Here is a 27,557-nt window from a genome sequence, read left to right on the forward strand (position 1 = left end):
AAGGAAAGGAAAGGAAAGGAAAGGAAAGGAAAGGAAAGGAAAGGAAAGGAAAGGAAAGGAAAGGAAAGGAAAGGAAAGGAAAGGAAAGGAAAGGATTATGCATTTGCAGGAACTATATTGCTGCAAAAAATGATCTGCAAATAAGATCAGCAAGAGCAATGAGGAGAGGAATGTGTCTTAAAACCTTGTGATACAGATATTTTCTACAGGCATTAGAACTTAAATTGCATATGTATATATTTATATCAGAAAAACTATCACCTATTGAGCTGGTTTGGAGTTGCTATTTAAAAGGTGTCCAACTACAAGATATGAGAAACATCAGACTTCCACACTTTCTGTAACTAGTGTGCAGCATTGTGCACTGATTGGGAGTCCAAGCAGACAGACCTTCACTCATCAGGCTGTAGGGAAAGACAAATCCTCATAATTTTCTACCATTGGTCTGCTGAAGCTAAACAAGACATGCCCAGAAAAATACAAGATTCATAGGAGGACATGGAGGGGTCAGGGGCACTCTGTTTAGCAATATGGAAAAACAGCTAGAATGGAGATTTTCCTTCTTCCAGTACAATATTAAAAATCATCCCATGCCTTCTAGAAAGAAGTTCTGGATTGTATGCCCCTTTTTCTACCTTTAATTAACACAGGAATTCAGGAAAATGTTCTAGACATGTTCATTTGTTGTTGTATCCTTGGAGAATGTCTATAACATCACGTTAGTTTTGTTTAAGCTCARACTGGAGTTTCTGTATCTGTTGCACACTCTACATCTGTGTGAGTCAGTTCTTCCAGTAAGGACACTGAGCTATGGGGTGGACTATCTAAAGCTGAGCAAAAGATGGACTGCCACTCTGTTGTGACAGGTGTCTTTCTTGACACAGATTCCAGCTAGTGAGATACCAGGAACAGAGAAGGAACAAGGAGGGAGGAACAGGGAATGGTTGGGAGCTTCACTGTGGTTCCCCAAACAAACAGGGAAAATTAATGCTTTTGTGTACATTAGCGCTTGCTACCCATCTTGTTCATATTCATGTACTATGAGACTGCAATTCCTGGGAAAGGCAATGACCTCGTCCTAGAGAGGCATAAGTGAGCTATTCTTTGAATATAAGTGAAAGGAACATCTTTTCCATTGCTTGAGGAATTGCTTTTACTTAGCAGGAAGCAAACACAGATGCATCTCCTTTCTTTGGATAAAAAAATAAAATCTTTGTAGATCCATGCTAGCCAACTCTTAAATAGAAACAGATTGAAAATAAGCAGAAAAAAAATGAAATGTTCTTTCCACATCTTTTTTTGACAATTTCCCCAAATAAGCTTTTCATTTGAGTATTTTTATCAGGAGAACTCCCAGCGTGTGTTTAAAAATGCTCATGCTAGGGTGCGGCCTCTCACTTTTGTTACCATAGGGACAAATTATGTCCTCATGGCAAATTTGGGAAATCCTGTAGGTTATCACCAGTCACAAAGTGCTTTTTTCTATCCTGACTTTTTCACTCTGTCTGTCAGACAAATGGCAATTTTCCCATGGAAAATGTGCGGCTCTGGTAAGTTCTAGATGCTCCAGCACAATTGGAGCTCTGGGAAAACATGCTGGTATTGTGTCTGGACTGTAGTTTTTGTGGCTAACAAGGTTGGGCCATTTATATCATTTATAAATTTTGAGRAAATTTCCTAGTTTGACTTATCTCATGAACTATGCCTAGGCATCATCTGKGACTGAAGCAATTGATACGGACCAAAATCATTTGCAGGAACCATGTTACAAATTATACGACACGAACAGTCCTGACCTAGGCCTCATTCCCTTGCCCTGATTGTATTTAGTTTATTAGTATGGACACAGTTGTCAAGTCCCTCACAGTCATATTTTATATAAACACAGTAAATAAAATAAGAACTTGCACATTGTGATCCAAGTCTACTTTTTAGAAACAGCTCTTTCTGAGAAATTTCTATTTGAGAAATAATGGAATAGTTCTTCTTCTGTCAGAAAATATATAATTGTATCATACTAGATTGTCCAGTGGTGACACATGGATTAAAACTGTATTCCAGAAATAATCAATCTGCTCAACAAATCTGGGGGGGAAAAAAATATTGCTTTTCAATGATGTGGAAAACAAAGTAAAAGATAATTTTATATATCCCCGGAAAAAAATGAAACTGAAAGCACAGCCCAGACTTCCTTATGTGTCTTCATCTCTGTGTATTCTGTATTCTGTAAGGAATATTCAGAGATATTTATGGGGATGGTGAGGAAGGGGTCCATTTTTTTGGCAAATATTACATGATATGATGCTTACATGATTTTTTTCTAAACTTTTTTTAATGTATAGCCATTTACTGATTCAATTTTTGGAGAGAATAACATTTAAATCAGTTCAGATATCCTGTCCACTTTGCACATATTTAATTTCAGACTGTTCTGTTTGATAGAAGAGGATCCGAAGATTAATCTTTCTAAAATAATCTAACTCCTCACGCTGAACGATGCTAATACTACAGAAAATAGAAGAAGAAATATACAGTACAATCAGAAATTAGGTCTTTCTTTCTTTATTAAATTAAGTAAATATATTTAAGTTACATATAATTTTTAGCTGTGGTACTTTTAGGCTATTCACTTATTTATAAGTTATAAATAACTTATAACTTCACTTATTTAAAAGAAAAATGGATGTGCATTGCAGTGTTACTGTCATCTACCACAATAATACAACAAAATGTTGAGCAGTATTCCTTAACTGAACATTTCCTTGTACTTGATATTTTCTAGAGACAATAACATGTATATACTTTACTATACTGATTCTCCTTTTCTAAATCTTTTTCTGTAATATAACTTGCATAGAGAAAGAAATATTAGGCCTCTCTAAAAACATTTAGTTCCTTGAAAGCAGAAGTAACCTAAGTTCCCAATGAATCTAAAAATGCATTTAGTTAGTCAGACCACATAATTTCTCAAAGTCATTATATTTGTAGTATAAATGAAAGTCATCTTGCAATTCACAAAATTTTTTGCCAGCATAGCATTTCACAGTCATTTCTCCTTGTTCCTTTTGTATAGGCTTCTAGACTTTGCTAGGTTAGAAACTGCATGCATTCCTAACAGGTATTGGCAAAAAGAAAATAAAAAGGTATGTGACACCATTTGAATACTTTGTAAAATGTTTGTGACATGCAATCAAATGAAATTCAGTTCAAGTCATTTAGTATGCAGGGTCAGTCACAGACCATGTTAACATTCCTCCTTTAGGGCACAGAAGGCCACAGAAGATATTGCATATAGTTTAGACRTTTGAAAAGCAATTTATACAAAAATGAAATGATCCCATAATAGGACCCTAGATGTGAATTTAAATACAGATGTCCTATTTCTTGCAATTACAAATTCCCAAGTTTCATAAGTGAAAAACCTGTTCTGAGAAGAGGTATTCTGACAGAATTCTTAGAAAATGAGAAATTAGTTCCATTATTTCAGCTTTTAGGGGGGTTTAATTAATTTTTACATCTTTAAAACATGTTGCAAAAGCAGAATGTTTTGATTAAATGTTATGATTAAATAAGTCTATGATAACTGCTACAATATGAATATTCACAGGAATATTCACAGTTAAAGCATAAATGTGAAAATAAGCACAAATAAAACACAAAGAAAAATAAAAAAAATAGAAAAAAGGCAAAACAAGCAAACAAAAAATCAATAAAAATATGGTATACTCTGATCACAGGGCAGTTTGAAGCCTTGCTTGAAGACTTCTTTAAACATTTTCTGGAAAAACACCTCTATTACATTTCTGTTAGTAAATGAGAGAGCCTGATAAGACAAGGGTCAAGGCACTTTAAAGTCAGGTGGCTAAACTCCTTTTTCTCTTCCTCCTCAACAGAAAAATAGTATGGTTCACACTTCCCACAGGCTATGCTGTGCTCTGTTCTTCAAATGAGGCATAGACTCTCTTTATAAAAAAAGAATCAAAATTTTGACAAGAAATGAGTTAATCATTAGCACGGATGTACAGCCATATGCAAATGATCAAACCTATGCTCCTYGCCTGAGTAAATGATTACTATAAATGTAGCAGTAGGAAACTAGAATTCCCTACTCAAGAGAGTGTTGAAAATGGCCGTGAAGTGAGGATAGGAAGTTTTTTTTCATTACAGAGGCAATTTAGATGATARAATGAAATGACAGACAAAATAACCTTTTTCTGAAATGTAAAACTGACAAACTTGTGATGTTTTGAATGCGTTCGTGCTTTCACGTGAGTTAAATCAATACCCTACCCTACCCAAAGCAAAGCAATACCCTACCCTAAATTTTAAAATGCCCTAGACCCTTTCAAGAGGAACTTTTTTTTTTTTTTTTTTTTTTTTTTTTTTTTCATTTTTTTTTTTTTTTTTTTTTTTTTTTTTTTTTTCTTTTAATTGCTTTATGGTCTATATTTTTGTTTTNCCCTTTCAAGAGGAACTTTTTTTTTTTTTTTTTTTTTTTACGGTTCACATTTCCCAGTTTCTTTTCTTGTCTCATCTCAATTTCTTTTAATTGCTTTATGGTCTATATTTTTGTTTTGCTAATGCGATCCTTCCTCATAATAGCACAACACTCTCCATCCCCAGAGAACAACATCAGGGCATCCCATACTGGGAGTACTGGGACAGTTCACGGTCCATTAGTTTCATCCGTTTCACCTATCATTTGTCTCTATTAGTTGCTTAGGTAAGGATTTATAGAAAGGGGAAGTACATAGTGATCAYTGATCATTTTCTGGAATATTTTCTCAGTTCTTTTCGCTTTGCAACTCAACAGTTTCCTAAGACAGAAGTAGTTAGTTGCTTTTGTTTGTATTTAGTTAAACAGTAATACACTTGGACAGAAAAGTCTCTATATAATCACTTATCTGTGTTTGCTTAAAAAATAATTTTAACTAATGGACTTACATATCATTAATGAGCTGTCCAGTTAAGACAGTCAAGAGCATCTCAGGAGAGATTCAGTTCAACCTAACGTAAACACCTATAGTTTGGTTGCTTAAATATAAATGACTAGTATATGGACGAGGTACCCAAGTCTATCTCACCAAATCTATGTAAAAAGGAAAGGTCTCTTTCACCTTCCAGGTCATACACAATAGCCACACACAGATGGGTCTGAAATGACACTAAATGCCTATGTTCAAGCAATTGATCACAGCCTGTTGTACTTAGTGGTTACTGATTTTTTTTTTTTTTTTTTGCAGCAACTTTACCTAACTACTTCTTGAACTTTTGTCTTACTCTGTTTTGTAGCTAACAATCAGTAACTTCATTAGATTCTCTTTGTTTCTTCTGTTAGTAAGAACACTTTCTAATCAATTAATCATGATTTTGTAAACTACCTCATTATCTACTGGCCTGTCTAACCACTAAGACACCATACTAATTACCACATCTAAAATATTCCAGATATCATTTTTTTTGAAAAAATTTGAAACATATCTCCCAGGTTCAATTACTATCTTCCCAAAAACTTAGTTGCCTAAAAACTTTGCTCATTCATTTTTGGCCAGTTTCCATCCACTTGATTTTAATTGGTTTATTCTGTTGCCAAATTCTATCTCGCTTGGGACCTTTTATTTTTTGAAACAGCCTTCTACATTGTCTCATGCACTGTCTACCGTCTGTCTTGAATGAAGTTATTTTCCTTTTAAGTACACATTTAAGTGCTTTCTTGAAATGSTGCCCAAACTGATAGTATTCTCAAACACTCTGCTTTCCTCTCCTAATTTTATTCTACTAGCATATGTATTACAATAAAGTCATTATTAAATTGTAAGTATTAAACTTAGTTAAGACATTTCAAATAAAACTGGAAATATATCTGGAAATTTAAAATAAAGAATGTTTTGCCTAAGATATAGGTTCATTATTGGCCATACTTTCTACAAATTTTTTTTTTTGAGAACTGTACATTTTTTGTGGAAAATTAAAACAAAATTTATTTTCTGTCTCTTTAAAGGACCATCTAGTTTGAAAATAAGAGTGGCATAAACATGGGAAAAGTTGTCTATTCAGATAATTTAAAAATTTTAAGGAAAAGTTGAGTTTGATACAATATCAGAGAGATACAGACCAAGAGAGACAGAAGTGCTTCACTCATTAAATCTGGTTACTTTTTCAATCACCTCTTCTGTACCATACAAATCTTGGAAATAATTAAGGAACTTCATAAGAAGCGATCTTTAACATTTAGAGGAGGCAGAAAATGGAGCTGTACCTAGATCCTTGGAGACCTATATTGGTTGACATTGAATAACAAAACATTTCAGAGAAATACAATATTTCAGAAATAAATAGTTATTAAAGTTTGGTTGGAAGTTTTCTGATGACAGTTGTTTAAGATATTCTTCAATTTAACTTTTGGGGTTTTTCAATCCTTAAATTAATGAAAACAATTTGCTTTCACATAAATGTCTTAATAACTGAAGATGAGTACATTCCTGTAAAGTTTAAGACAGTAAAAAACAGACAATTTACCTAGAGAAATGTATTCATCTTCAACTATAAATATCTTCTTTAGCCTTCCAACATGGAAGTTAATAAATGGTAACTTTACACAGCTGCAAAAAGGAATTTGCAATCTCCATTACTGTATATAAAAACTTGCTTTCAATATTTATTTTGTGTAGTTTTTTTCTTAAATGGTATAGAATTCTGAGTTCCCGGAGTAAATGAGCAGAGCCAGCAACTGCTTGAGATATTTAATAAATATTAGAGAGTTTGCACTATTTCAGACTATAACTGAGGCAGAATGAGATGTATTAGAACCTCTGAGAACAGAAAAGATTAATTCAGAAAATAATGTGCTTGTCCAAAACACTTAAAGACACACAGCACTTAAAAAACTTAATTTAAGTGTTTTTGCAATTGCCTGTAGCCTCCTATTTCATCTTCCAAATAATAAACAACATCAAGAAAGTCCACACAAACTTAAAATTTTCATTATGAGAACACAAGTTTTCTTTCATGAAAGTGAAGTGGCGTGTTCTTTTCACTTTCACCAGAGACCAAGTTTTTTATTGAGAACAATGCATCAAACTGCACTGAAGCTTTGCAGACACTAATTTTATGACGGACTGGAGTACAGAGAAAGAAGTTCTGTTCAGAGTTTTTTTTCCCACTCTCTATTTATGAAAATTTTGGTTTTGTTTGGGGATTTTTTTACTACTATTATTCCTGTAGGGAATGAGGGGTAAATCTGCCTCCATTATTCTAAAATCAGTGGAAAAGAAAACCGCATTGGTTAACTTACCTCAGTGGCTGTTAATGAGAGAAGATAGTTATATGTTAATTCTGGCTTTTGTGTTGAGGGTATAGGCTTGTAAGTGATGTCATGTACTGCTGTTCTAGTCATTGCCTAACATCTCTGTATTAAATATTAACTATTAAATGGTCTAGATTACAGCACATCTACTTGCATTTAACATTGGCTTATTTAAAAAAGATATCAATTTCACTTTTTTTAATTATGGATCTGCTCAGAAATAGTGACATTAGCAGAATCAGTCTCTGTGTATTAATTATGATTTTTAAGATGTCACAGTCATGGCTGTCACGCCCTCTGTAGGCAGCAACTTTAGTTTTAACAGTCTTGTTCTATTTTACCACTGTTTATGAGGGAGCCATGTTAACAATCTTGTTCCTTCAGGACATGCTGCTATTTCAGCCTGTGATATTGCTTTTAAGAATGACAGATCATTTAGGAAAATAGAAAGAAATATATTTTTATTTCTGGAACAATAACTTTCAGAGTGATCTAAGAAACAGTAGCTTGCACATGAGATTATTATTATTAATTGTAGGGAATCGGCYGGGGTTACAAGAATCACACTCAATATGAGTTTATCATCTTGCCCCATTTATTACAGACTCTAGCACATTTTTATACAGTAAGCCGCGCTCCTGACCAATCATGACTTTACACGCTCTCCCCTCGTCACTATCTTGTCACTTGTCTCCAGAGCTGGCATCCAATCATCGACCAACTCACAGTTTCATTTCTGCTTCAGAGTCCCATTTCTGGATTTCTTCATCATGACCTAGTTCAGTCTGGCTACTTCAGCGGTTTACTGTATCCACTTGTTCGGCATCAGCAGTTTACTGCCATCTTGTCCTTCATCAGCAGTTTACTGCACACACTTGTTCATTAAGGATCCCAACAATTATTGTTGTTGTTGTTRTTRTTGTTGTTGTTGTTRTTATTATTATTATTATATTAAGGCAGATGTTACACCACTGCTCTTCAAGAGATATGTAGAAGAGTACAACAGCAAGTAAAATAACCATAAAAAACATACCTACATTTTCTGAAATATATATTTTTTTACAAATATGTATACATATATACATATACATATACATATGTAAGAAATCATTTTCTCTGTTGCAATGAAGTTAAGAATTATATGAATTACTCATAGCAACTTTTTGCCAGAAACTGTCTTACTGGGAGATCCCTAATACTTTCTGTGAACGTGATTTTTTTTTGTGTGTTGTTTCAGTTGTGATAAAGTCATGCTCCCTGGAAAATGATACTGATATCATATATGATATTATATATATATATATATGTAATATATATATATAATTTATGATATATTGGCAGATACCACAGGTTAAGAACTTGTTGCAATGCTGGTCTTGGCAAGAGGGTTTAGTTTCTATGTCATTGGACTGTTTGAAGACCACTAGCTAGTGGGGAATGATGACAGCCACTTCAGCAAGAGGGCCAGATGTGTCTTTGCCAAAGGGTTGGCCAGCCTGGTTAGGAGGGCTTTAAACTAATCAAGAAGGGGGAAGTGGAGTGCTACAGGGACAGGGCAATCAATGTCATGCAGACAAAGTCAGAAGGTGTCCAGCACGATTATAGTAGTGGGGAAGTGAGTACAGGATATGATTATAGAGGGTCCTCTTTCATCCCTCCCAGGAAACCTGCAGGCTTGATTACCTCCCTTAAATACCTGTACACCAATGGACAAAGCATGAGGAATAAGCAGGAAGAACTGGAGATTTGTGTGTAGTTCCATCATCACAATCTCATTGGAATTACAGAGACATGATGCTCACACGACTGCAGTGCTGTCATGGAAGGTTATGTGCTTTTTAAGAAGGACAGGCTGGGAAGGTGAGGTGGTGGAGTTACTTTTTATGTGAAAGAGCAACTGGAATGCATGGAGCATAACCTGGGAGTGGATGATGAGTGAGGTGAGGGTAAAGATTAGTGGGCTGGCTAACATGGGAGACAACGTGATGGGTGTCTGCTACAGGCCACCTGATCAAGATGAGGAAGTGGATGAGGCCTTCTACAGACAGCTGGAAGTTGCCTCAGGGTGACAGGCCTTGGTTCTCATGGCACACTTCAAGCACCCTATCAGCTGGAAAGAAAACACAGCTAGGCACAAACAGTCCTGGAGGTTTCTGCAGTGCATTGATGGTAACTTTTTGACAGAGTGTAGAGGAGACTAAAAGGAGAGGTGGGCTCCTGATCTGGTACTAGCAGATATAGAGAGAAACTTCTTGGAGATGTGAAGACAGGGGATAGCTTTTGCTGCAGTGATCACGAGTTGGTGTTCAGGATCCAACGAGGAGAAAGCAGGACTGTAAGTAGCTTTATAATCACGGACTTCAGGACAGATTGGTGCATCCTTATGAGTAAAAGTCAGGTGGGGGGACAGGAAGACTGTGTAGATGAGCAAGGAGCTCATGACAAAACAAACAGAAGAAGGCAGCACACAGAATGTGGAAAGAAAGCACAGCCCCTTTGCGCTTTGACCCCCTCTGACAACAGGCATGGGCATCTGGGCTCCCCAGTACAAGAGGGATGTGGAGCTGCTGGAGAGAGTCCAGCGCAGGGCTATGAGGATGATCAGGGGCCTGGAACATCTGCCTTATGAGCAAAGGGTGAGAGAACTGAGCCTGTTCAGCCTGAAGAAGAAAAGGCTCAGGGCAGATCTGATCAGTGTGTATAAATACCTCAAGGGAGGGAGTGAGGAGAATGGGGCCGGCCTCTTGTCAATGGTTGTCACCGATAGAACTAGAGGAAGCRACTGCAAACTGAAGCACCAAAAGTTCCATAGGAACTTAAGGAAAAATTTCTTGACAATGAAGAGTGTCAGAACACTGGAACAGGTTTCCCAGAGAGGTTGTGGAGTCTCTTTCTCTGGAGATCTTCAAAACTTGCTTGGACACAACCCTATGCCACATGCTGTAGGTGACCCTGCAGCAGTGCATGTGCAGTGGGGTTGAACTAGATGATCTCTAAAGGCCCATTCTAACCTTWAGGATTTTAAGATTCTATGATTAAAATAATGGGAGAAATTGTATTACTGGAGATTTTTGAAAGACTTAAAGCCTTAGAAGAGACAGAAAAATAAGGAATATAATAGGCTATAGACTAGGGTTTTGTTTGGGCAGACAGATGCTAAGATTCAGATCTTTCTTGTATTTGATTTGGGACACATGTGTGAACTTGAAACCTTGCAAGTTCCTCCTGTGACTGACACTTTTGCTCCTTTTTTTTTTTTTTTTTTTTTTTTTTTTTTTTTGTTCTTTGTGTAAAAAACCCAAAACTTCCAATTTATGCCCTAGAAAAATTAAAAATTTTAAAAAAATGAAACTTTGCTTTTTTACACAAAATGAGTTTCTTCTCTCAGAGGCAGCCTTACATTTATTTCCTTTACCTTGAGTTTAAAACCAGATTATTAAAGACATTCAAATACCTACACTCTGTTATACCTGTGGGGAAGACTTATTGCATGTTTTTTAAACCTATTCTTAGAGTTCTTCCCTTCTAGAGTAACCGACTCAGTTGGACAGCTATGAACAATTATTCCTTGCTGGGTGTAGAAAAAGGCTCTCTTCTGATTTCTGCTGCTTGTAGTGCATCCACTCCAGGCTATTTATTACCACTGAAGGTGTATGCCAGCTGGGTACGTTTTTTTTCAAGCAGATTGGTGTCATTGCCATTTTGTAATGGTTTACAATAAGCTCTTACAAAATGCACATACCAGAGCAGTAGGTATATTCTAAGTGCCATAATAGAATTATCGAATTCTAAATCTGAGCCCACATTGGGGTCTTTAAGATATTTCATACGCTTCCTAAACAATTGCCAACTTAGCATGACCTATACAATGCCTATTAAAAATACTTATTCCTTACTTTCATGGCTATGTTTCATAATTAAAAATCAGTTTAAATTTGTTGTTTAGCTAGGAGGACTCTATAGTAAGCTATAAACGCAGTTGGTTGCATATTCATATGTCATATGTCCTTTTCAGATAGATAGATATYTAACATCTGTCTTTTTATTTTCTTCTTTTAATCTAAATGTCTTTTCCTTCAGATTTCAAGTATTCCCTTTTCCAATTTCATAGTCTCCTTAATTTCTTTAACTAATGTACTCCCTTTTCATTGGGATATTTTCTTCCTCTACATTTGAATTAATTATCCCTTTGCCACAAACCCGTACTGTCTGATAACAACACAGTGAAGTGTTTTCTTCTACAGTACCGAAAATATGGTATCAATTCTAGSTCTGCATAGGACATCTAAGAATAGCGATTTTGGAAAAACTCTAGACGAAAATATATAGGAAACCTCCTCAGTTATCTGAYTTTAATAGAGTAAGCATGGTTTAGTCACATCAATGAGAAAATTAGGAGAATGATTCTTCAGAAATTTTAAGTGACAAAAAAAAAAAATCTAGTAAGTATACTCAAAACTATGTTACTTGGCACAAACACACATTGGCTGCAACAACAAGAAGAAAGATGTCACTAAAGGCATAGTTAAAAAGCATAATCCCTAAAGGCACACTTTCAAGCAGCGGGCTCCCACATGACAGAACTTGATTGATCATCTCAAGAAAGAAAATTCTGCAAAAGAAGTAAGTATTTAGGAGTGAATGCACATTTTCTCTTAGTCTCTCCTTTAGAGAAAGTAGTATCTTTATAACTGAAAATTTCCAAATAAATAATTGAGTTGTGATTCATTTTACAGAAGACACTCAGAAAGAGATTTTGAGTCTACATAATTAAATTTTGGCAAGAATGAAACCGGTCACTGTTAATGGAAGGCCCAGGAAGCCTTAATTACAGGACATATTGCCAATCAATGATAATTTGATGGCAGGAAATATTAAGGTCCTTTTAGGACATGTCAATCAGGAGTTATTCAGAATAGATGCTCTTATTCTGTTGCAGAAATATACCTTTATTCTGTTTTAATAAATATGTGAAATTTGATATGCCAATAAAAGAGTTGTGTTAAACTTGAGATGTCATTTCACTTAAAATCAGCCTACAATATTAGAAAGAACAGTGTGCAAGACAGTGGAAAAATGAAGTAAATTTTATCCCCTGCAGAGTTTAAATTTACAGGAAMCACTGAAGAAAATAGTAGAGAGGCTTTGAATGAAGATTTGACCTGTATGTGGAAACAATTGGAGCAGAAATGAGACCCTCAGATGCCTGTCTTGATCCTGCCAGTAGGAGTATGTCCACTGTTCTTGATACATACAATATTTTTGCATGCATTAGAGAGGAAGAAAGATGGAAATAAATCAATTACAATAACATATGCATCACAATGTACATCAAAAAAAAAAGGAAGAAACAGATGTTTCTTGTGCAGGTATAAAATTCAAAAGGATTATATAACTATCAAAGAATGTGTAATGAAGTGTAGATTAAAAAGAGCAGTCTTGTCATTACAACATATGTTCTGAACTTTCATAAGACGGCAATGTATAATGCTATACATGTGTTCATGAAAACAAGAAGATTGAAAGCATTTGTAAAAGAAGTGTTCTCTTTTATGTTCTGAAAGGTATGTTCTGCAGAARGGTATGAATTAAACTTTAAGGTGCTGTATGAATTGCATGGTTGGACTGAAGCAACTATTTTTCTACTTCTAATGGTCTCTTTGGCTGAGATAGAGGTCTCAACAGCTTCCTGAAAATTCTTTTAGTGGAAGCAGTGCCAGTTTCTTCATATATGTTGGTTACAGGGGACAAAAAAGAAATGATGCATTCAAGCTATTTCATTTCTTTCTAGACTTTTTTTGGGGAGTAGGATTCTTTTTATTTATAGATGGAAGGAACTTCCATTCCTTTTTATACTGTGCCTAGATACAGGGCCTCATCTAGAACTGTGTTTGCTAGACACAGTTTAGATATCTAAAATTAATGTAGACTTACTTAACAAGATGTGACTATTGGGATAAAATTAAACCATTGATAACACATGTTAAAAACTGACAAATTCTCTGAGCCAATCAATTTATCAGTATACTTTACTGTAAATAGCAWGCAAGCAGCGCTGGGCGGCCGGGGAGTCTCTGCTCCACCAACAGTGCGCACTAKATTAYGAGAGGGTGCTTCTTTTATACACTGGCGCCCAGTTTCAGTTCTTGTCTGTGGTATGTTGCAATACTTCTGCACATGCTCTCTCCTTGTTGGTGGGGTCCCTGAGGCCTCCTGGTGGTCTTTGATGAAGGCCACTCTTCTTCCTCTGGACTCTGCAAATGCTTCAATTTCCTGCGGTTTTGGCCTCATGCTGATACTGTGTTCTTGTGGTATCTTGCACTCATAGCTTACGACAGTTGCGATAAGCCTGTTCTTCTACAGTTTGCTCCACGAATTACAACCCGTTTATCACACACATGTAGATGAGAATGCATTCTTCTTTGCATCACTATCACATACCACTTGGGAAGGAGCAACAAAGCCCAAATTTCTAAAAACAGTGTTTTATCTGCAGCTATATAATAGCAAACGTACGCATTAAATGTATGTTCTATAGCAGTTTTCCATAAAGTGTAGATATAGAAAATAATATACATATGGATTGCAATCCAACAATAAGAGAAGTTTAAGCTAATAAGATATAAYAGCTTTGATATCTTTCAAATATGAGATATTCAGAATTCCTGTGTACAATATCTTTAAATCATTATACTCAGTCTACGAAACTAAGAGAAATATAAATCTGCCTTTAACTCTTCAGACAGTCAGTCATTACTCTCTCTTATGATTTCACCAGCATCCATYATCATTCCATTAATGGAAGGCAAGGATTGCAGTCAGTCAGATAATCAGAAGTGCACATTTCCCCAGATGCTGGATGTAGTAGTCAGACTTGGAATGAATTTAGGTACATCTTGCTTCTAATAAATGATCATTTGGATATTCATCTGGATGAGATATCTCTTCCTCTCAATTGAATAGTCATTTGGTCAAATTGCTTTGTCTACAGGCAAAGAAAAAGTCCAATTATAAATGTGTTGTATCAATGAGCAGAAATATCTATGGTATTTTGAGTCTAGAGATGTCTAGGTCTAGAGATGAGTCACACAGAAAACACRCATTAAATAGAAAAAATATCACGATACCCATTCAAACTACACAAAATTAACTGTAGGTATCCACAGAGTGGAAGATAGCTAGACTTCTTATGTGACTATATATCTATGCTGTAGATAACCTGTACTATCTTGGACATATGAGGCCAAGATATAYTGCTGATATATGTGACTGTTCTAATGGGAAATCCTCATTTTTTCTACAGTGACAATGAGCAGCTAAACACAATACTTGGTGATGCCTAAAAGAGCTCTTAATATGCAACTGAAGCACATATTCTGTCTAAGTCAGGAAATAAGTACCACTCCAATTTTTCTTCTTCAAGCTAGTGATTTTCCATCTGGGATTCAGAAAATACCAAAWTTTTGCACTGTCCTATTGCAGTTTTCATTTCCCCAATGGATACATCCCTCACTCTAGTTTTTCTGCTAATACATGATTGAAAATGCCAATTACTTCCAACAGTAATATGTAAAAAGCCTTCCTCTGAAGCCTACTGGTCTATCAAGGCCTTTATTTGAAACACACATAAGAGATCAGGGAAACTGCCAAAACAAAAATCCTTCTAATAATAATAATAAACATTCTGAAAATGTAAGAAGCTTGTTATGAAACTGACTACAGAAACAACGCAGAATGACTGCAAAGGCAGATTCATTATAAGAAACCACATAGTAATGAATTGAAAGGAAACTAAGCTGGAGCATATACAAAAGCACATATAAGTCTTAGGATGGTTTCATGCCCAAGTTCAAATGGTCAAAACATGAGAAGGTTTGTTTAAAAGCACAAATTCTACCATCTGTTCAGGAATTTCAAGATCAATTCACTACTTAAATGAGATCTAGCAGAAAGGTACAGAATTTTCTTTGTTGTCTAGTATGTAGAACAGACAGATAGATTAAAAAAAAAACAAAACTTAAAATAATTTCTAAAGATCCATTCATTCCTATCCTAAAGCAGCACCATTTGGCAATAGCCAACGACTTTAAACTTCCCATTTTTTTAGCCTCAGATATACTCACAACACTTGTTTCCTTGAATAAGGCTTTTCTTCTTATTTAYACCTCGCTTCCTGCATATTAATATTAAGATCATATCTGTTCTTATTATATTCAATCATCACCATGATGATCTTCCCATTTTGCCTTTACAGCTCTTGAGAGATGTTCAGAGATATCTCATGTTCTGAACTCATATTCTGTTCATGTTCAAATCTCTGCTGTATCATCTTTATTCTTTGTATGGCAGTAGTCATGATGGTAGTCAGAAACTTTTCTGATACTGAAGTTCCAACAGTAGTGGTGGTGAATTGTTTGAACAGTGCCTGAAATACGTTTAGCCTGCATCAAACTTTTTCAGTAAATTCCCAGGCACTGGCTTGAGTGCAGTGTGCTGGAACTGCAGTAGGTACCAATACCATGCGAGAGACCAGCAGGTATGGGACCTGCTAATCCATCCACATTTCCCATAAATTCCCAGATAGTGCTGGACAGTAAAATGGTGTTAAGTTGCTGAATTATTAAAGGAGCTTCTGTTGGACGCATTCCTCTTCTTTCTCTTTCATGACCAACTCGGTCTGCTATGCCTGCAATTTATTCAGAAATTGCTTCAAAATCTATGGGCTAGGGCCAAGGTTTGAAAGCAGCTTTGCCATGTAAGCGTCCCTTTGTTCTTGAATGTAAAAGTGCTTTCAATGCCAAGGAACTCCAAACAAAATTCATCCTTTCATCCAGGGTGTCTTTGTGCATCTGAAGTTTTGAACCTGTAGGCTCTTCAGGTGAGTCCCAAGTTTGCACAATTCTGCGTAGTGGATGGACTCTGTCCCCTTAATTAATTTAGCACAGATAGTAGGTAGCATTGGTGCTGCGCACATTCTGCCTTGGAGTCTGACTGTTGGTTCCTCGAGCCACCTACAGAACTGGCTCGTAGTTAACTCAGAAGAGTTTTCTAAGAGAATTGCAAAGCTTTTCTTCTTCCAGAATAAATAAATACATAAACAAATAAATAAATAAATAAATAAATAAAAGCACTTCTAAAACTGAAAATTCATGAAGTTTGAATTTTAGTTGGAGGAGATTTTTTTTACATTCAGTTTCGCTAAATGTTGAAAGAAATGTTAAAAAAAAAAAATCTTTCCCAAAATAAATTAATCTTTCAAACAGGAATATAACCTGCTTGATGTACATGTATGCATCCTAGAAGGCAAGATACATGCACACCTTAGAAGTAAAATTAAGATTATCTCACTATTACATGAGAAATCTCTCTTGTTCCCATAACTTTCCCCTGGATGCTCTGACATAATTGCATTCAGCTAAAAATATTCATAGTTGTTCTATTGGCTAAATCGGTTTCTTGCGTCCTTTGAAATGACTGAATATTTTCCCTATTTCTTCCTCTCTGTGAAACTCTAATTTTGTCTTATTCTGTGCCAAAAACAAATTGAAATAGATATGCTGAACACATGGTTATGAAGCAGTTTGCCCGGTAATAATTGCTTCATGACAGTTTTCTAGTCTCCCAGTTCTTCTCCCTTTGGGATAGTTTAGTGGTTTGAATAGCATTAGTAACACAGATAAAAAGTACTGTCTCAAGCTAGATATTATTGCTGCAGACTTGATAACATCTAAGTATTTTTGAAACAATAGTTCTCTGAATATTTAAGTGGATTCTAAAAGCCTCTAAACTTTACTGGTATTTGCTACACATCATATATTTTAAAAGATCATAGAAGATTTCCACTTGTGGAAAGCAGTCAGTGTTATATTTCAATTGAAAATATTTAAAGAATTACCACTATTCAGAGCAAAAGTTCATTTTAATACATTACATTTCAGCATTGTCAATTCATAAATAGTTATATATATGATACCAATTAAAACAAAAATTTTCTTAAAAATAAATTCCCGGGGTTTTCCTTTTGACATCTGACTTAGAAATACTGCAGTCAGGAAACTCTCTTGTTTAGATTCAATACAAGAAAAAAGACAATGACCCAGTCTCAAAATAAATAAATAAATAAAGGCCAGCTTTAATAATTCTTGCACATCAGCTAGTCATTGCCTTGTAAACCAAAAATAAATTTTGGCAGGAAACTATRAAATCTATTTAATATGGAAATGTTTAAAAAACATTTTGGCAGCATCTGAGTAAGTCTGTCTAGAAAACTGAAGAAAATTCTTGAAGTGTTATGTTTGCTCTGGATTTAGGCCTTCATATAAGGTCTTCTTCTGTAGAGCAACAGATCATTTTAATAACAACAASAAAAAGTCTTTACAAACCACACTGAAATAATCCTACTATAAGGTTTCTATCAACAGTTTTTGTCTTATAATTTCGTATGAGAAGAAACAGCTCTGTTTGAGTACATTATGTGAGAAATTCATTATCTTTAATAGATTTAAATTACTTAAGTATAATGTAAACTAAAGTTGTATGTAGCAGTATGGCATATTTCAATTATAGTTAATCCCACAATGAAAGGTGTTCATTTTAGCATTACTTTGGTTTATTAAAAATTCTTCCAAAGCCAAAAGAACTTCAAGAAAAGTGTCTATCTCATTATATTTTATGATAGTTTACATGCATTTTTATACTGACTATTTTCATAGCTTTTTTTTTTAATTTTTTTTTTTAGTTCCAGTTAAGTACTGGCATAGAACACTAGTTTCATAACACTGTAATAGAACCACATGCATAAGGAAATATCTCAGGAAGGATTCCATAAGAACATTACATATATGGTACTACCTGTATTAGAACATGAATCAGAGATTATACAACAAGATTATACAACATCTTACAGTGCGACACCTTTAGAGTGGAGAATAACCATTTCTGTATGGATGGATAAAGAAACAGCCAAAAGAGTAAAATGTTTCATATTTAAATAATTTATAATAGCAATAATTAAGATGCTGATTTTCTAGCCTGCTTTTTTGTATTTTTTWAAATTTTATCTCCCCTTTTMTTTTTTCTTTTTTTTTCAGAAAGGAGAAAGTTAAGAATTGCATAGAAACCTGCATTGTGATACAGAAAGATCTCTGCAACTGAGAGTTATTTTAATGTTACTATTAMTATTACTTACAAAATGGTGGATATTGAAATGGTGAAACATATATCCTAGCACAAGAATATATTTGCTACTGATATATTTTTGACTAAATTTGTACTTTAAAAAATATATAAATTTACTGAATTTCTATCCAACATCAAATTTACAGTATTGTTCAGGAATAGAATGTCAGTGTATCCCACCAAAGAATAATTATACATTTCTCTTAAGAGCAAGCTTTGCTAAAATATTAGCATTTTCACACTTAATGTTCGGATGCAGATCATGCCTTTAAATCCAGTCTTGCCAACACCAGCAAACTCAAAAATGGTGCATGCAAAGGGACCATTGGGTTAGAAATTCAGTGGTTTCAGTCCCTCAAATGTCAATCAAAGTGACAGAGGCAGTATATCTGTAAATGTCTGCACTGTTTCTCTTTGGGGACAATATAGGAACAGTATATACCATAGTCATAATTAACCTAAGTGATGTGAACATGAGCAAGCTAGCTAAGTATGCAGCCCTTGCCCATTTCTGTCACATTTGCAGAATGCAAAATGTTTTTGGAGAGGGGGAGAGAGAGAGGAGAAATCACCTACCTTCTGTTGTTAGAAGCTAAAAGTTGATCTAAGAGTTGAAGATTTAGGCACTCTTTTCTTCTTTCATATTGATTCTACAGGCTAAAAATGCAGAGCACATCATAGCTACAGTTTTAGTAGTATTGTTGAACATTTAAACCAGAAATTATTTTAAAATACTTATTCGAAAGTAGAAATGAAGATATAGGGCAGTTACACTACAGTCATGGAGCAAGGCTACTCATATTTAAACATTTGTTTCTCAGTTTCTTCAATAATGAGTACATAAAAATCGCCTTCTCTCCCAAGAGGACAATACATTTCTGAGGGAAGCATTTGCAAAAAGGAACACTTTAAAAAACGTCATCTGAATGTGATGATTGGAAAAAAACATTGGAAAGAGGTATAGAATTTTTAGTGCCTAGATGTGCTTAGGAAGTTATAATAGTGCTAAGTGCAGTGCTTTGGTTAAGTATCTGTCAATATTCAGCTAGTAAAACCCTATTTTCAGGAATTTATAACTTCAGAACTCACAAATTCATTCCAATTCAAAAGTAATCCTGGCATAAATTGTCTCATTATAAGAATAACTTTTTTTAAAAAAATTATGTTTTTTTAATGTTTTTCCTTTTCAAAATATAGTTTAACAAGAGACAATAGTGAATAAAAATAGGAATTCTATAGTTTATATAATGGAGTAGTTGAAATATTTATATTGCTTTTAATCTAAAATATGTTATACCTGAATTTATATGATTAGAGAAATTTCACTTGGAGAACTAATGCAGAAGTCTAGCTAATATGCATTAATTCCAGTTCAAGAGGATTTCCATCTGCGCATAGATTAGCAAGTCTGCAGCAAAAAGGATTCAATTTTTATCATTTAATCTGACTTCATGCATAATGCAGACCACAGAATTTCACCAGTTTCACATTATATTAAGATATCCACACATATGATAAATGTGTCATCTAGGAACATCCTTGGAAATAAATTATTTAGGTCTCCGTGTGTTTGTCTTTTCCTTTAWAATTTATGTTTATGTTAGGCAAAACCTGTTTCTAACTTAAGCTATTTTGACTATTGCATTTCAAGGAAAAAAGAATTGAGGATATTGAATACCACAAAGGTTTCTTGCCAAAAAAAAAAACAAAAAAACCAAAACAAAACAAAAAGAAAAACCACAAAATTTACCTATATCTTTTTTTCTTGAAATTTCCATGTGTTAAAAAAAATCTGCTTTATTTATGCATTTTTGATGAATATTAAGGTTGCAAAGCACTGAATACAGAAGTGAATGGACTTTTTTTTTCATTCAAAATTGAATCATTCCTTAATATCTCAATTTTATGTTATCTAATCATCCTTTCTTATGATTTACTTACGCTAAGACATTTTCATGTGTAAGTGATCTGATGCATCTGATCTATCTGATTAGATCACAATGTAGAGAAGACTGTTGTATTTTTCTGAAATCTTTCTCCATTATTTTTGTTTTCATAGTCTGTATTCAGGAAAAGCAGCTAAAAAATAGTTTGGCTCTGGAGGCTTAATCACAGTGACAATAAAGGGATTAAACACCAAGGTTTCTATCTCTGCTTCCTGTAATATCTAGCAATAGAGCATCTATTTTATTCATTAATTGTACATTAGTCAATAATTCCTAGCTTTATAAATGCCACAACTTCCTTTTTTTTTTCTTTTTTTTGTCTTTGAAAAGCAATTGTATTGTTACTATTTTTTCAGAAATAATACTCAATAGGAAGCAAAAAAAAAAAGCATGGAGAATGGAAAAAAAATACAGAAGATGCCAGAGATACCAGATGACCTTAAAGGTAACCCCCTAGGAGAGCTCCCCATGTCTCGTCCTTTGCAGCTCTCCTCCCAAGTTAAGAGCTGTCTTTCTTGAGGAAATGAACAGAAACACCATCTTGATCTGGTGTCCAGGAGGATGTTGTATGTGACTCTTCTGCTGTGATAGACATACAGCAACCTTGTTCTTCCCTAATTCCCTGAGGACTGTGAAAACGACTAGAATGTGACCAGTATGTTCTGAGACTGTGTGGAGGAGAAGGATGCCATTACACAACTCATGGATGAGCACGGAAAAAAGCAAGGGCACACAAGGATAGGGCACACCACAAGAGAGGAGAGAGGCATCATGAGTGCTTTAGGCTTACATGACACCATCAGACTTATGGTTTTACTGACTTATTAAAAACTTAGACTGAGCTTTTTCAGGAGTTTGGTTCACCAATTTATTCTGCTGAACTATTTTTGGAGACAGCTTCCTTTGTCGTTTAACTTGCATTAGCTTCTGAATATATTCATTCATTCAGCTGTGCCCTGCTCCAATTCTGCCTCTTTAAGCTGTATGAGATTTTCCATCTTCCTGTGCCCATTTTTTAGTTTGTATTGCTTCAGTCTTGGCATTCTTATCCTGCTTGATAGATTTTGATGCTACTCGTTAAAATATCTCTTACTGCCTTACCTTAGTGTGTGATCTCATTTGTCAATTTTGCCATAAACTTTTAAAAATATACACATCAGCGGAAAAATAAAAATAAACTCAACTTGGAGACAGTTCCCAAAATCAAATGCTTTCAAGTTGGCAAGATGTTATTTTAACATTCAGCATGTAATAGGAGATCTAAGCAAATACTTTTTTTTTTCTAGAACATAGATTTTTTTTTTACATTACTTTTTTTTACATTAACTAATGTAAAAATAATATAAAACTAATGTAAAAACTAGTAAAAACTATTTTTTACTAGTTAACTATTTTTTTACATTAAGATATTTTCTTGAAGCACTCCTATGGAGTTAATCTTCAAACAGTACATCTAGGTTTTCAGTCTGGTTATATGTTATTTTACTGTACAACTCTGGCACCTTAATCTTCATCACTACTTTCATGCTAATTGAAGTTCTTCCAAGGGAAAAAACCCCACTGGCTCAAGAAGATAACTTGCTTCAGGAACCACTGAATTGCTATATATTGATATCATCTGAACCAGATTTTGCTTTCTCTATTTTGAACAGCCATTCAACTCTATCCCTGTGACTTTACAGCTTTAAACCTCTCTGTTCACCCTCTTTCTGTTCTTCCAGTGTATGTATCACAAATCCTAGGTGTTAGGCTGAAAACTGTCTAGGGTGTAACAGTCCCCTCCTTTTTCAGCTTGCTGTTTCTGGAAGAGGACTTTCAAAAACAAACAGTTGCAGAGCCTAGAGAACTGTCATATGTCTAAAACTGTATCACATCCAGGTTCTATTTGTTGGAACTACTAATGTCTAGTAAAGTACTAATCCTCCTAATGGAAATAGAAAATACTCCACTAATGGACTGATATCTTTACTTACCTAGGCCATTTCAATATAAAACKGTAAAAAAAATACTTGAAAGATTGAGATATGATCTTTTTTTCTCATATAGTCTGACATACATTCTTATACTAAGATTTGTTGTCATAAGCTTCTCTGTGTAAACTCCTTGAAAAGCTTACTCCACTATATTGCCTGTAGAGCCTAAAAACAATCTTTACCTTAACACTTCCTCTAAAAGAATTGTAAAGCAGGATGTTGCATTCCCTTCCAACACAATGCTGTTATTAACWCCCTCTTCTCCTGTCATTGCTTCAGAAAATGCTAATTTTCCAACGGAGTGCAGGCATGTGGTGGAGTAGATGGCAATGGACTGTTAGATTAAAGAAAAAAGACTAATTATGTTTAAAGGACACACATTGAGATTACACAGAAAAGGACAATTTGGGAATGGTCAAAATAAGGGCATGGTGGCCTGAAGCAGAGAGAAAAAAAAAATTAATAAAAATCTTACAGAATGACTCCATTCAGAATGACTCCTCCTCACCTTCCACCACCTTCCACTACTGACTCACACATAAAAAAAAAAAAAAAAAAAAAAAAAAAAAAAAAAAAAAAAAAAAACCTCCAAATGCCTTCATGTCTTAATATGCCTTTTTCCTGACAATGTTACAGTGCAGCTGACTGTACCCTGCTGGAAGGAGCTTTAGGACAAAAATTAGTGCTTCCCAGCCAAACAACAGTATCCTTGCAAATACAATGCAAGGAGACTGCAGTCTTACATTATCTTTAGTTTACAGAACTATATAGAGGTCAGACTTCTCTTTCCTCCTCTCTTTGCTTCTCAAACCTCATCCATTGATTACTCAGTTCTTTCTCTCTTGTTTCAACATCTTTATGCTAAAAAGCTTAACTGCAAAGGTTCAGCGGTTTCTCTTCCACCTATACATTTGTTTTCTTTATAGAGGTGTATTCTCACTAAGAACTTGCTATGAAAACACGTTTAGGTTGCCAAATATTTACCATAAAGTGGTAGGGGGAAATGTTTTAAAACAATAGAGCCTATACGCCAGGTTAGTTTCTTTCTTTATGATTCACTCTTACGTTAGGTGAGATTTCTCTTTAAGTTGTAGCTTACATTTTTTAAGATAAGCTCATGAAATGACACCTTCTCTCTTTTTTTTCCCTTTGACTTTCTTCATGCTCACACTGCATTTCTTGAGAAAAAAGAAATCATCTCTTTTCTCAACCATTCTTTTTCCCCTTCTTTCTGCACGTGTTATCCTGAGGTCTGTTATATCTCTTGGTGATTTTTGCTACAAGCTTGGAGACTAATGTCTTTCTTTTGTTAGAAACTGCTTTTCCCTTGTCCCTCAACCAGAGCCAATCAAGATGATGGTCAGCCTTATTAGCTGGTGAGAACATGAAAGGGAAGGTGGCTTTACTTCTATATCCAGCCAGATGCCTGTAAGCCTAAAAAAAAGCAATGATATTTGTAGGATGCTGAGTAGGATTGCTTGATGCTGATGTCCAAACTTAAGGAATGTATTTGTTGTGACATTTCACTGCTTTTAGTGACTTTAAATCTTATACTTGTGGACTGCACTGATACACAGTGTCTTTCTATGGCATTTCATAGCATTATTACTAAAAACACTTGAGGTGCAGATCAATATTCATCAGCAACTACCACAGCACTTACCAGATTTTTATCTGCTGCAAAAGAAATCAAAACTTTCTGGCAGAAAGGGCTATCTCTGAATTGAAAATTGGAAAGCAAAAGCCTTTATGAAGAAGTCATACATTTTTAAGCCTCATAATCTGATCATAAATTGCACATCTAAAAACACGTCAAGAAATATTTTAACTCATGCTCCATCGATACCTTTTCAATATAATAGCTGGGAACTGAAGTTTTTTTCAGGAAGGAAGAGAAGTCAGTGATTGAGTTGAAACTCTATGTTGCATTTTTATTTATATGGAGAGAAGTTGTGGTTTTGTTTATAGGAAAGAAATGGAAACAAATATAGCTATGCTCTCTATTGCTCCACACTTCCTTTTTGTCAGTAACCCAGTCTTTGATATGGATTCAAGCCAGAAATCAGCAGTGGATTATGTTTTTCTCAGTCTGTTTCTGGATGCTTTATGGTGTTATGGTTAGCTGACAGTTTAAGTCCTTCTCCAGATCATAGCAGYGTGATCCTTCTTCCTCTCACCAGCACTTATCTGATCTCACAGTGAGCTAGCTCTAAAAATAAGCTTAAGATGAAATATAATGCGCCTGGCAGGAAAAATCATAGTTTGATCACTTACCTCTCTGAAACTGGCTCACTACAGGGTCTTACGCAAACCAGCATGCTACATCACCTGTTTATCTTCTTGCTGTCACCTGCCTGTGTCCTCTAATTGTACCCTCATTAAATCCATGTAGGTAGACAGAGGGCATTCTTCTCAAGAGCATTTAAATTCTGGAGCAAATTTTTATTTAACCCATTTTGGTTGGCATCAACACATTCAGTAAGTTTTCTAGCAAAAGCTAAGAACTAGAGTTTAACTTACCAGTTTGTAGGAGGATTAATCTAATCTACAGACTATCAAGCCTTTAAAATAAAATAGGATTACAAGTGGACTAGCTTGAATAAGTTGTGAAAGTTACTTGAGCATCTTAACATGAGTTCCATTGCGTTCTAATTTCTTTTCTGGAAAAGTTTAGTTCTCTCCCTTTTGTTTTAAAAAGCACATTCAGGCAAATGCAAATAATGAATTGCTTTCTTGATATTGGATCATAAATCTGAATTTAGGAATCTGAATGATTTTTAAAAAGATAGAGAAAAAATACTTCATTTTCTTCATTTTCTTAATGTGCTTAACATTCTCCCTAAACTCAAAACTTTCTTAGATTTGTGTATTACTTTCAGGAGTTTCGGTTCAAATGCATGTCTCTAGTCTAGATGATATTATTATACAAATCATAATTGTTGATAATAAACCTCCTACAGAAAATTGAAAGAAGATTAAAAATGAGTCATACAGGTAAGCTGTTTCAAAGAACGATAATTTATATGTGTCTTCTGACTCATACGATAGTAATTAGTACAGATCAGATGAAAATTCAGAGAATGAAGAATTTGCTTACTTCTAGCTAGTCTGATTTATAGGACTTTACTCCTATTATCATTTTGTATTGATTACAAGACCTTTGCATAGGTTAATGATAATGGTTAAAGGTTCCTCCACAGTGAAAAAGATTGAAAAGATGGATTTCTCCAATTAAAAGAGGTATTATTGACAATGTTGATGCTAGAGCTCTAGAGCACTGAAGTAATTTTTATAATGAACATGGATTTAGAGGCTACTGGGTGAGAAGCAGTAGCAGTAGATCTAATTAAGCTTACTGTAGTTCTCTCTAGCTCAGAGAATAAAAAAGTTAAGCTTTATTCTCCATATGTGAAACAAAATCATGCATTTTAGATACATAATACTTAGCTATATGCTAAAATTGGCTTACAAGTCTATAAAAAAGCATACATTAACCATTTGACAAATAATATTATCTATTTTTGATTCTTAAAAGAGTGAAATAAATCAGTTTTTTTTGGTTTGTGACACCAATTGTTTGTGTTGCATTAACTAAGAAAAGCTTTGTTTTCTAAATGGAAATGCTGACTTCATTAATCTATAATGTGAAACAAATGCCACTGTGAACTTTGAAAGAAAACTTTCAAATATCAGAGACTTAATGTCTGTTGCTTTTGTAGTTAAAAATGACTTGCCAGACTCAAGTTAAGATCACTAGTTACACCCTATTTCTCCTACTTTTAGAAAATATGTGCAATTAAGCAAGATATGTTGGATTTATTTCCTAATGCATATGTAGTAATACAGAATTCTCCTAGCTAAGATCTTTAAGCAAACAGCTTAATTGCCTTCTAACAATAATAGTAATACTATTCCTTTGATTTTAGGTAAGATTCATTCCATCTAAAGATTCTATATGCATTAGTACTTGTTCTTTATGTAGATTTGTAGATTAATTCAATAATTATTAAAATATATAAAATTACAAGGAGGGTTTTAGATCAAATTGTTTCCTCCAAATAAGTACCAATTATCTATTTTAGAAACTTTTTGCATAACAGTGCCCATATTTAGTACATATGCTTAAAGCCCAAACTGATAGCAATTCAGTTCAAAGAGATCTTAACTGTGTTATGTTAAAGAGTACTACAATATATGAGTGGCATATATTTCCCTGAGGAAACTGGTGAAAGATCTGTGACAAGAATWAGCTGGATAACGTACAAAAGGGATACTCTAAAGGACAGAAAACAAGCTATTTCTAACTTCGGAAACTCGATTGTAAATAGATTTAACTATTCAGAAATGCTAGAAGTCCTAGAAATGGCAAAGGTTACTTTGAAGGGGAAAAGGAAGTTATCTGGAAAAAAAATAGTAATCTCTGGCATAATTCAGAATGTAAATGTAGTGAAAGGCAGCAGACCATGCTGTTAGGGCCTCCTTTAGTCCTTTCATTTTGTATATTGGAATACTTTAATCTACAGAAAACAGCTCCTCCTGCTCAGGGTATGAAATCTGCATTTTCTCCTTTTACATTCTTTTCTGACTGTAGTGATCAATTAATTTATATTATYTTGGTTATCACCATACATTATATATGGAAACAAAAATCTCAGTCATTAATTTCCCTTTGTGGAAGCACTCTTAATACAATTCTTCAGTTGGACTGGCTGCTAAGGTAGCTTCTCAGTCTTCCCCATTGCTTTGTGGCACATATAGAACAGAATCAGTGCTCTGTCAAGGTTTTCCAAGGGTTTGATATAGGTTGTCTGAACTGCCTTTCCTTAAGAAGAGCCATGAAAATGGACATGATTTGCTTTACTGAAAGGAGTGTCTGGCCAATGCCAGAGTTGTGGCACACAGGGAGATTAAGGATTTTGCTGCAAGGATATATATCACAGTACAGATCTTTCCTATGATAATATGCAGTTCTCAGAATTTCAGTGATTTCCATGGCTAAATCTACACTGTCAAGTAACTTAACTTGCAAGTTGTCTCCTAGTCCACGTTGCATAAATGTTAGTTCACTCCATGGCTCAGCATTATGGAAAACCATCTCACAGATTCACAGATTCACAGAATATTTAAGGTTGGAAGGGACCTCTACAGATCATC

Source organism: Nothoprocta perdicaria, unplaced genomic scaffold (assembly GCF_003342845.1).
Source record: "Nothoprocta perdicaria isolate Ctin4 unplaced genomic scaffold, notPer1 scaffold_239, whole genome shotgun sequence".
NCBI classification, from domain to species: domain Eukaryota; kingdom Metazoa; phylum Chordata; class Aves; order Tinamiformes; family Tinamidae; genus Nothoprocta; species Nothoprocta perdicaria.